Source organism: Chrysemys picta, chromosome 14, assembly GCF_011386835.1.
Source record: "Chrysemys picta bellii isolate R12L10 chromosome 14, ASM1138683v2, whole genome shotgun sequence".
In the NCBI taxonomy this organism is placed as follows: Eukaryota; Metazoa; Chordata; order Testudines; family Emydidae; genus Chrysemys; species Chrysemys picta.
This window is the reverse complement of record NC_088804.1, coordinates 29,070,786-29,082,962: the sequence shown is the minus strand read 5'-3', so window position 1 is coordinate 29,082,962 and position 12,177 is coordinate 29,070,786.

Genomic DNA, 12,177 nt, shown 5'->3' with positions numbered 1-12,177 from the left:
GGGGTTTTTTGCTTTAAGATATCAGATTCTTATTTCCTTCTTCTTGCTGAGGTCTCTGATCGATAGTCTTCGAAGGCTCTGGGATATGTGACATCACAGTTCAAGGCTGAAACTTGATTTGCAGGCCTTTGGGACCCTAAATGAGGTGGGAGGGATGTGTTTTTCCCTGTGGTCCTTGGGCTGAAGACTCTCAGCTCTACTAGCTGGATCTTAGTCAGTCTGATGCAACATCCCTATTACCCTTTGGCTGAGTTGTGGGACAACTACAGTTCATTTTACAGCCTGAACTATGATGTCAGCATCCAGGTCCTCTAAAGATTGTCCAAGTCCTTTAATCAAAAGAGAGAAACTGAGGTGGAGAAATGTAATGATAAAACAAGCAGAAAAACACTAAGGCCACTTTTACATATAAAGGATCAGTAAAGCACAAAACCAATTTTCCTTTAAGAGGATGGGTTGAGTAGATGGATGGATATATAGGTCACAATAAGGGGTCATCATCTCTGGTGAATTGCATCAGACTCTACTGGCTATTTCTGGACAGCTTTAATGTGATTAATAAGTGAGGGATTGTATCAAATGGTAGCCTATACTAAGCATGGGAAGAGTTTGGGAATTAGACCAGATGGGCAAGAGTGATGGGCAAATTACTTTTAGTATTATACCTTTTTATTAATTATTATTTAAAATACCATAGTACATAGTCATGGACATCATTGGGCACTAGGCACTGTAAAAATATAGAACAATGGTCTCTGCCCCAAGGAGCTTACAATTTAAATTTAAAACAAGTGACAACATATGGATACAGATACGTACACATGGGAGTACAAGAAAACAATGAGACAACCTTCATTAGCATGGTAGGCAGTGGTATCTCCTTCCATTCAATATTCTCCATTAATACTTTTGATTTAACACTTCCTAACTTTTGAAACTGTCCCCTCCCCGCTTTCCCTCCCTCCCCCCAAAAGAGTCCAGGTTACAGACCTATTGGAAATGTTTGGAATTCTTTGGTCTGATATGCCACAGCTTCAGCATTTCATCTTACAGCAATAGAGCAAGTTCACCTGAAAAGGAAGAGTTGTCTAGTGGTTCAGGCACTAACCTAGGATTTAGGAGACTTGAGTTCAAGTTTCTGTATGACTTTTGGCAAGTCATTTAGCTACTCTATGCCTCAGTTCCCCATCTTCCCTACCTGATGATGTAAGCATAAATACATTAAAGCTTGTGAGGTGCTCAGGTTCTACAGTAAGTGGGATCACATAAGAACCTGCCATGGAATTTAATTATTCTGATATTACATACACTGGGGTAACTCCATTGACCTCAGTAGAATTATTCATGATTTACAAGTAAATGAGATCAGAATCAGGCCCAATATGTCTAAAGATGTGTAAACATTTGGGGGAAGTCTTCAGAATATATCACCCTGCTGTAAAAGAGGGGAAAATCTGCTGTTAAATACAAAGGTTTAAAAAGAAGCAACATATTTTTAAATGGTAACCACTCCTCTGTTATCTCAGGCATCCATTTACTTCTACTGGCAGTTAAAATCCTGAGGGTAAGCTTTTAATTTAATGCCTTACATTAAAGAACTATTTTTGTATAGTGCATTTGCCTTCTAGCCTCTTCAAATAAATAACAAGTGTGCCATACATCACAGTCAAGTGAGTTCCATTGCCAAATGGATACAACTGCCTCAGCCATTTTTTGTACTACAGGAATACGGAAACATTTATTACATCCATTATAGACAGCAAAGTGATTTAAGAGCCAAACTGGTGGTGTGGTTTATATAATACTATAATGCTTCCAACTTTGAGAAGTAAAATAAGATAGGCCCAAAACAAAAGGCAAGATCCAAATATCAACTTGCAGCCCCACCAAAGTGAACATTGCTGAGAACCCAGTGCAAATCCACAGCTGAATGTCACAGCTGGTCAGTAGGCTGAACCCAACCCCCTAATTCAAATATTCTCAAACTTTAGACTGTCTGGAATCCATATCCAGATTTCAATTTCATTTCTCATGCTTTTCTCTACAAATTGGAGGCAAGTTGGCAGCTGCAGCAACAGGGCAAAATGTTAGTCTCAGAGGTGGTAAGTACTGATAATTGACCTTGGTTGCTTCAGGGAGCATATGTTGTTGTATTAGACATTTTGTTGCATCCATGCTGCTTTCACTGAAATTGGATTTTTTTATTTTATTTTTTAACTCTAAAGTGCAAGCAAAGATTGAAGGCAGGTTTTTAAGATACACTTCTAATTCTCAGCTGGGTTAGTATTTGTGACACTTTGGGGATTTTGTGGAGACAGCTGCAATATGAGGCCTACACATACAGGCACTCTAGAACTAACCTTATTAACAACAAACTAGGAAAACAGTAGACAAGAATGCCCAGAAGAAGCACAATGAGGGAGCTGTAATACTTAATCCTGTGCATTAAGCCCCACAAATCAGTGGTGTGAGGGGTTCTGTCCTATATAGGGTGACCAGGTTTTCGACTGGAACACATGCTCGAAAAGGGATCCTGGTGGCTCCGGTCAGCACTGCTGACCGGGCCTTTGACTGCGCAGTTGGCGGTGCCACGCAGCAGGGCTGGCAGGCTCCATGCTAGCCTCCGTGCTGCTCCACCTGCAAACGCAGCTCCCATTGGCTTGGTCAGGGCTGGGGACAAACTAGAGCGACTCGCGAGCACTCAGCAGGTGGCTGTTGAGGGGTCGTGGTGCACATCTCTCCCACTGCTTCCAGCCCTCTTCTCCTCACACTCCTCCTGTGACTGGGCTCCAGCTGCGGCACGTGCTATGTGGTGAATCATGGTCAACCGCCCCATCGCCGGCACCCAGGAGTTTGAGGGGGTGTGAATCCCCGTCTCCGAGTGCTGGGAATGGGGCTGCTGGAGGGGAGGGAAGGAAAACCAGATCGGCCCGGCCCAGCCACTTCAGGGAGTTGGGGGTGGGCCCAAATCAGCAGCACTGCCGCAGCATCACCTCCGCCCCAGTAGCACCACACACCCCGGCCTGGGACAGTCCTCCTGAGTCCGCCATTGGCCACAGCAGCCCTGGACTCTAAGCAACTCCTTCCTACACCCCCATGACTGCATCCTGCCCCTGTCTCATCCTGCCCTGCCCCCCACACCTACCCATCCTAGCCCTGTTCCCCTTACAGTGCTCTCTCACCCATCCTCTCCACCTCCCAGAGCCGCCACCCCCAATGTCCCTCACCCCCCCAGAGTCCTGCACCCCATTCACTACTGCACTCCCGTAATGTCCCTATGCACCCCTGTGCCCCTGACATCTTCATGCACCTGTAGCCTTCTGCCTCCCCCTGCGTCCCCATCCACCCCACATACCCCTCACCCCATGCACCCTCCTCTCTCCTTCACTGCCCCCTCTTACCCCCACCCTGCTCTGGTCCTTGGCCTCTTTCAGTCCCCATCCTCTCTCCTCCATCCCTCACATTTTTTCCCTCCAGCCCACCCTCCTCCCTTCCCAGCTGGGTGATTTCAGCAGCCCCTGGAAGAGTGGAGTCCTCCCGTGCACCATCCTAATCAGAGAGAGAAAATAAAAAAGCAATAAAACTCACCTAGCAGCCCAGGGCCCAGACAGAGCAGATCCCTCTCAGTGCCAGGCGGCCAGCTTCCAGCCTCTTCACTCTGGGGCCCAACCTTCACGCCGGGTACTGCAGCCCCCAGGCAAGGGGCCCGCGGTCACAGTAAGTCTCCTGCAGCTAGGGTGACCAAGCGATGGGGGATGGAGAGGGGGGGAGGGGCCTTGGGAAGGGGTGGGACAGAGCAAGGGTGTTCGGTTTTCTGGAATTAGAAAGTTGGCAACCCTAGCACTACAGCAGCCCTGCTGAGGATGGAAAGAGAGAACATCTAGCCCACGCAGAGTCCTGGTTGGCTACAGAGCTGACAGGAAATCCAACTCCTATTTCATGCAGACAGCTTTCCTCCCATTGCAGCACAGAGATGCCATTTCAGAAAAGGCTACCCAGGGGGAACCGGGCTAGACCACAAGGCCCAGGAAGCAGGGTAAGTGCATGTCCATTCTGAGCAGGCACTTCTGCGCATGCAAGAATCAGCCAGAGCCCAATAGGAAGGATATGTCCTGCTCAGAGACTGATGGACCAACACTGAAGAGGCACTTGGATTGTTTCTTTGCTGATCAAGGTGTTGGCATGAACACTTGCCTCCCCAAAGCCTATAGGAGAGTTTTGCACACCAAGACAAGGGGTGAAATTTTGGAACAAACTACCAGAGAGGCAAGCTCCCACCACAAATATCTTGTAGGCATTTGGTGGATGATACATGTTGTTGCATCTGAAAAGTATATCCATGGCTAAGGATGTTCCGCATAGGCTCATTTTCACTTGGTTTCTCAAAGGAATTTATTGAGATATATGCTTATCTGGGTACCCTGTTAAACTTTTGTTAAAACCACTGTTCTTAACAGGAACTACATTGTTACTATTTGATATTTTCCCTCACTTTATATGTGACTTGAGTTTTAAAAGGTAAATCAAGTCCTTTTGTTTCTGTGCTCTTCCTACAGAGTCCTGTTATGTTTCCATAGGCCAGAAGTCTGGTAGGTTCCACCAACACCAGTATTCTTACCTCCTAGCATTCTTTGAGTTGTTGCAGCCTGGGAACTGTTTTGGTGTGTGTGTGTGTGTGTGTGTGTGTGTGTGTGTGTGTTAAAGCCTTTTTGAGATTTTGGAGCCTCACTTGTTAGTTATATCTGTAATGGGACAGGTTTCTTCTGTATTAGGCTCACTGGGATAAGGCCTGACTTTCAGATCTCAACATTACTAAGAACACTCACAACACTGCGTGTGCTCATACTTGTGCCTGCACTTCAGTGTGCCAAATTCCTGAACACTGGCTCTTAATAAAGCCTAGGGTAAAATTTGTATATCGGCCTCCTCATTAAAATATGGAAGTGGAATACCCCAAATCCATCAGTTCCTTCCTTTAAAATATCTCAGCTACACACATTAATCATCATCATCAATTAACCCTTCCCACAATACTTTAGCAGGATTTTCAGGACCTGTTGCCTTGGGCTGAAAAGGATGCTTGTCATAGCACCTACCCTCCTGTGAGCACACTCCCAGTCAGGGAGAAGGTTACTACTTGCTACTGCCAAAATGGAGGTCTCGGTCTTCCAGCTGCTTCTCTACAACCTGTACCACCCCTCCCTCATAATGTTATATAGTGTATATATAGCTGGGGGTAAGATGAGTTTAATCTTCATTGCCAAGGACATATTGGACCAGATCCACAGTTGCAGCCAAGAAACATACAAGACACTGAAGGACATACAATATAGAGGACAGTGCATAGAGGGTAATCTCTTATGGTTGACTGTGGTGGCTTTAGAGATGCTTTGAACACAAAGCAGCCCTTATGAAAGAAAAAATCTGGGCCAGTGAGGATTTTGTTTGGTTTAAAATCAGTGCTATGGTGCAAATCAGATTATTAAGACTGACTACAGTGAGAGATTTGAGGGAGCAAAGAATGCATGATCATGTCCTAAATGAATAATGTATAGGTTTGTTTACATTCAGTCAGTACTATTTCTAATACAACTTCAGGAGGTAGATAACTACATTCAATATGGGTGTTTTTTTTTTGTCTCCATATTACAGATAGGAAATGTATCTGTTTTGTCACACAAGAAGTCTATTTCTAATATTGATTTGGAAAACAGATAAATAATAAAGCAGTCAGTATGGATTTCTTTCAGTCTCTGTGCATTATGCATCTCTAGAATATTCTTTTCTACACTAATAGCTCTCCCTAGCTTCCAGCCTTAGGAAGCTAATAACACATTTGTAGGCCTAACATTCTAAGTCCTAGACTTGCAGAAAGTCTTTGTGAATAGACATACATTCCTCCCTTCAAAGCACACCACTCAGGACAATGAAAATGACAGCTAAGAGGATTCTTGGCCCTTGCCACAGAACTTTGTCAATGAATTACTCTTAAGGGCCAAGTGTCCTCACCCCATTCCTTATCAATCTATTCCCTTCCAGCAACTTGAGGAACTCACTTCTGCAAATGAATTTTTAATTGGTCTTTAACCATAGTGCAGCTACCAAAAATATTGTGAGTAACTAATCAAATGGTTCCAATATAGCATTGTAGCCTTGATCCTGCAAAAACATATGCATATGCTTAACTTCACACCTATGACTAGCCCTATTTGCTTCATTCATGGGTGTAAGATTAAGCAAATGCATGCTTGTTGCAACGTTAGGTCCATAGTCTGCTAGGGTTGTATGATCTAGAAATGGAAAAGACACATTAGGTCATCTAGTCTGCCCTCGGACCCCTACAGTATTTTCCTCTATTCTACATTTATTACTCTTTCATTCAGTATACTTTAAAATGTTCCAAACAATTCTTTTGAGAGTTTATTTCATAGCTTAACTTTCTGCCATCTGTAACTTTTTTTCTAATATTTATGCTAACTTTTCACTGTCTTAATTTCATTCCATTCCTTCTAGTTATGTATTTTCTCTTACTGTGCTCTATAATTCCTCTTCCTCCTCTGTGGTTACAACCTTGAAATAGTTGAAGATTATCTCATCACTCTTTAGTCATTTTATAGCTAACTTGCACATATAATTCTTCTAATCTCGCCTCATAAATAGTTCTCTCCCGCTTCTTAATCATGTTTGTAGCTTTTTTTAACTAAGTAGCATATAGATGTTTGCTGTTTTAAAGAGGCACCTACTTCCCAAGAATATTACTTATTTACTTTGGCACTTGTCACTTAATGAATGTTCTTGACCATCCTTAGGCAATGTCACTGAAGACCTGTTATTGCATAGTTATCAAAGATTATGTGTTGTGTTATAGTATAATATTATCAGTCTCTTCAGTAGTTCCAATAATGTAAGTGATAATGAACCCACAGATTCTCAGGAAGGTCTACTTTTACCAAGTGCATCATTGAGAATAGTATGCAGTAGAGGTTGATGAAAATGTGTCTTTGCTTTTCTGAAGTGTAATGAAACAGACATATCAAAGTATTAGGAGGTTGGGTTGTCATTTAGCATCCAGTGCAAGGTTTTTCTGACCATGTTTCATGTCAAGTTGAGTCATTGACCATGATGGAAAAATTGAATTGCATGCTGGTCATCAAGGACGGTCATGAAGCTGTACATGCAACTGCTAGCAGTGAATATAGTAGACTTTTTTTCATACTGAATTGGACCCATAGTTGGGTTTCTGTGAAAATTACCCATAAGCTTACAATGGCAATGATATAATACTTCAACTGAGCAGCAAAACAAGTTGTGAAAAGTCCTGATTAATCAGAACAACTGGATCTCCTCTCTCTGCTCACTTTTGGTGTGTTTCACTCTGAAAACATATTCTTGCCCACTGAACAACACTGAATTGGCCATAGTTACATTAAAGATCTATCCTTGTTCAGAAAGGGAGACAATAAATTTCAGATCTGGAAATTATTTAATTTGATGAAAGTCACAAAAGAGTTTGAACATAGAAGTTGAGTTGGACACAGCATTATTTGTCCTTCTGAAAAATTTAGATACTGAAAATACTTAAATATCACATACATTTATTCCAAGTTTCATGGCTGTACATGGGACAAAGAATCATTATCACTACTCTTTCCAATATACTTTTGTCCAGGTGGTATCTCTCTGGCTTGCTAATGAATCTTGTCAGTGTTCTTGATTACAGCACATAAAGCTCCTTTGCCCATTTCTCTGTTCTTTGGGGTGAATGTTTTCTCTAACACTAAAAATTAATTCTCGGTGCTCTGATAATTGCAACATTGAAATATGCAATACACAAAATCCGCAGGTAAGCAATAAAGTGCCACTGTACATAGCATGAAGGAGGTGATTTTAAGATAGTCACAATGCCCAGTGTCCTTATAAAAATATGGTGTCATCCTTTCTGCAAACACTAAGCCAATGTTTCCCCAACTTTTGAAAGCTGAGCAACTCCCCTCGACCCCCTCCCAAAAAGGAAACCAGTTATGCTCCTCCCTGGAATCCCATCATGTCTTTTTAAAGGTCTACTCATTTTAATTTATAACATTCTGCATCCCTCAGGTTAGTCCTGTATGGCATCCCACACAAGTATAGTGGAGTGCTGGTGCAGAACTCCTTATATATTACTTCCATTATTTTCTTACAGTCTTTGAACAGTGAAAAAAGTTAGCAATGCTCACATTTAAAATACCATAGTTGGCGTCTTAAGTTAGCATCCATTGAAATGGATATAAGTAGTTCATATCTTGGAGCAGTGGCTTCAGTCTCTCTGCAACATATATCTGCATGGATTAAACTCTTCATTTTTAAGAGTTTCTTTGCTACTTTAATATCTAGAGTGTTACCTTAAAAACAAAACACAAAGAAGGGCACGTTGAAATAGGGTGACCAGACAGCAACTGTGAAAAATCGGGATGGGGTGGGGGGTAATAGGAGCCTATATAAGAAAAAGACCCAAAAATCGGGACTGTGCCTATAAAATTGGGACATCTGGTCACCGTACATTGAAACTGGAGAATAATGAGGGGTCTGTCCAAACCACCTCTTACTAGTCCTTCATATCTCCTAGAGAGGGCATGATCCAGGCTTTTGAAGACATTGAACTCAGCAATCTCACAGGATTTATAAAAAGAGAATTGTCGTGGAATGCTGAATATTGTGCATTTGTAAAGAATTCATGGAGGCCTATCGTCATTTCCTTATGCCCACATGTCTCCCAAAGACATCAGTGGGATTTACATCAATCTAGGGAGAGGTAAATAAAACTCATATTTTGTAATAGCAGTCAATCCCATCCTTTCACTTCATTTGTGAGGTGATCATATGAAAAGTGACTTTTTAGTAATGCAGTTTTACAAGCTCCTGCTTATATGTGAAAAGCAAGGATGGGTGGAGTAGAAAGCTGTTAGCAGGGAAAGTGCTCTCCGCATTGTGAAAGCATATCTTGGACACGGCGGTGGATTCATGAGCTGAAGGTCAAAGGGTAAATCCCACTGTGACACATTTTTGCAAGCTGAATCAATACCTGCCTGATTAACAGCACTCACATTCATTACTGGTCGACTGTAGAGAGGGTGAAAGTTCTCACGGGTATACAAGATACCTGAGAGAATGATAATGTTAAAAAGTGCTATGATAAAAAGCACTATCTGCATTTTTGCTGCTTTAAGACCAGAGTTTTATTCATAAATCTAAGTAGGGTCATAATTGGTCATAAACCTAAATAGGGTCATGATATAATTGGAAAGGACCCACGGCTTACTTGAATCTAGTAATCACACTAGTTTAAAGAAACCAGGCTAAATTATCAAAAGCAGTGCCTCAGATTTGTATATATGCACTGACATATGAAGAACAGGCACAAATATTAGCAGTTTTTCCTTTAATTTTGCAAGGGAATAAAGCCCCTCCAGAATTCCTCTATTTACCTCATGTACAAGTGGTGCCAATGCAAGTTTCTGGATAACCCTCTGACAGTGTGCTTAAGGAGCAACTTCTAGGGCTCAGAGTGTATTTAACACTACTTGTTAATGCAGGCATTGGCCTCTCTTCTGAGAATGCCGACAAAGGTGCCAATAAGTGGTTGTGAACAGTTCTCGAGTGAGAACTAGCCTGAGATCCTCATCTCATGTTAAGATTTTTAAAACAATTATTTATTGTCTTTGTATTTTTCCAACTACAAATTTAAGGTACTTTTTTATTCAAAGCAATTTTCTTCACTGTATTTTTTTTTTCACGTACTCCACTGGCTCAGCTCTAATAATTTTTCTTCCACCTCCATCATTCTTTTCCTGCAGGAAGGAAGAATGCCTTTCAATTCTTCAATGTAGTCCTCAAAATAATCACCTCCAGTACAGCTCCTCTTTTTAATACCTTAATTGTTTTCTGCAATTTTAGCTGTTTACACATTGGCTTACAGAGAATTGAATAGCTAGAAGATGGTGTGACTTTTTCAAGCAAACCAAAGGAGAAAAATCAATATTTAGCATAGTCCATTTCACACTGAGAAAGGATTGAGAAAGGATGTTATGTAGCATGAAATCATGTAGAATGACCTTGAAAGATTTTAAAAAGTAATCATGAAGATTCTATCTGAGCCTTCAGATTTATCACAGCCCAAAGATGCTATGAGTTCACCCATTTATACTACTAAGCAAATAGAGGATTCATAATGGACATGTGTAATAGGACAAAGTTCAATTCCTGGAGGATAGTGAACACCTCATCATATACGCGTGGCAAAGTATGACTGAGATGTTAAAGATTTCTCTCATGTTTGGAATTAATTCCATATTAGAGATAAGAAGAATGCATTCTCCTAGTCGTGCCACGGAGAGGGAATTGGTTAAATCCTCATTTATTCTGTTGTATGTTTTGATTTTTACTTTCAGCTGCATCGTAGTGTTGGGAAGCTTTAGGGGGCAGAAGAGATTCTGTAAGGAACCCTGGCATTTCAGACTGGTGTGCAGTTGTATCTGTTAAGCATGTTACTAAGGGGAATATGAAATAGACTATTTTCCATCCAAAACTATATTTAAAAATACACAAAACTTAGAGGATATTTGTGTCTATCAAAGCTCACAATCACACTGAAATATAGTGTACTGTAAGAGTACTGGATCACACCCTGAGTTAAGTGGTGGTTGTGATCTGAGTTGGTCTCGGTCTAGATTTCAGTGGACAGGTGTTCACCGCACAGTTGGCATTAAAAGCCTATAAAGGAAGAAATCTTAAAATGGGACTATAATGTTTGTAGGACCCAATCAACCATCTCAAACTGCATTCAAAGTACAGTATGCCTGGAAAGAAAACCTTTATGCAGCTGGGAAATTCTGGAACTTTTCCCCTATCCACAGCTTTCCATATCCAAATCATCATCAGACTCCTCACATCGCTACTTACTATTGGTGCATTCAGGAGAGAGAGACTTTTACTCTGAAAACTCATGCTGTACCATCTAGTAAATTTTTGGTGGTTGCAGGATTCTCCAAGATCCAATGCAAAGGCAATGCTTAGATTCCTAAATAACTGATCTTGGTAAAGGACATGTACATAGCATGAAGATGGGATTCATTTTAAAAGTCAGCTAGTTTTCTTCTTAATAAAATAGTCATCCAGCTATGCACATGTTAGTATCATGTAGCAGCACAGACGCACCCATCTTTTCTGGTATATCAAACTGCTTTGGAAAAGTTTGACACTCGTTGATTACAATGCATTTTAATATAATACAAAACCCTACCATATTTGAAAGGACTCAGAGTTGATGATGAAAGGGGGAGCAGGTTTCCTACACAATTTGATCTGAACTCTAGAACTAGTCCTAATAATAAAGGTCTTTGTATTACTTTAGTTCCCTTACTTTGCTTTAGCTGTTTTACTAGTCACTCCTAGGTGTCGGTTTCATGATATTCATCAGTTCCCAAATTCTGACTTGTTTTCATAGCCTACACTATAAAACTTAACTGCGTGTTAATTTTTGCTGAAGTTTTAATGTTTTATTGCATTTCAAGAAGTGTGACAGCTGTTCCTGTGATTTCCAACAGTCTGATAGTTCTCATTGGTGCTATCTCAGTCACAATCATCTATAGCAATACTAACACTTTCATTTAGCATTTTCTCTCTCTCTCTCTCTCTCTCTCTCTCTCTCTCTCTCTCTATATATATATATATATATATATATATATATATATAATCATAACCTGAAAACTACTACAAAATTCAATTCTTTTTTGGTATCGCTCAGTGTTGTCTGTCAAGTGCTATAAACCATCATATGGCATATGAAGAGGAACAGCTCTGAAGTAGATGTATGTTTCATTCAGGTTGATGTTAACTTCCCAAAGGCATTCGAACCATTCCATGTATTTAGAGATGTTGTGATCTCTTTCAAGACTAATATCAGAAAAGAAAATGTATTTCTAGCTGAAAGAAATTTAAGAAGAAAGTCCAAGAAGTATATCTAATATTAAGGTGAATCTTGATTGTACTGTGTGCTTCATTATTGTTTTTTCCTATGATGCGTGGCTTGTACTCCTTTGTTATGGTTAGAAAGCTGCATTCTTTTGAATTCCCTGACCCTCAGGACTGGCTCCAGCCTTAATGCCACTTAAAGCTGGGCAGCCTTATGTTTTAATGCTG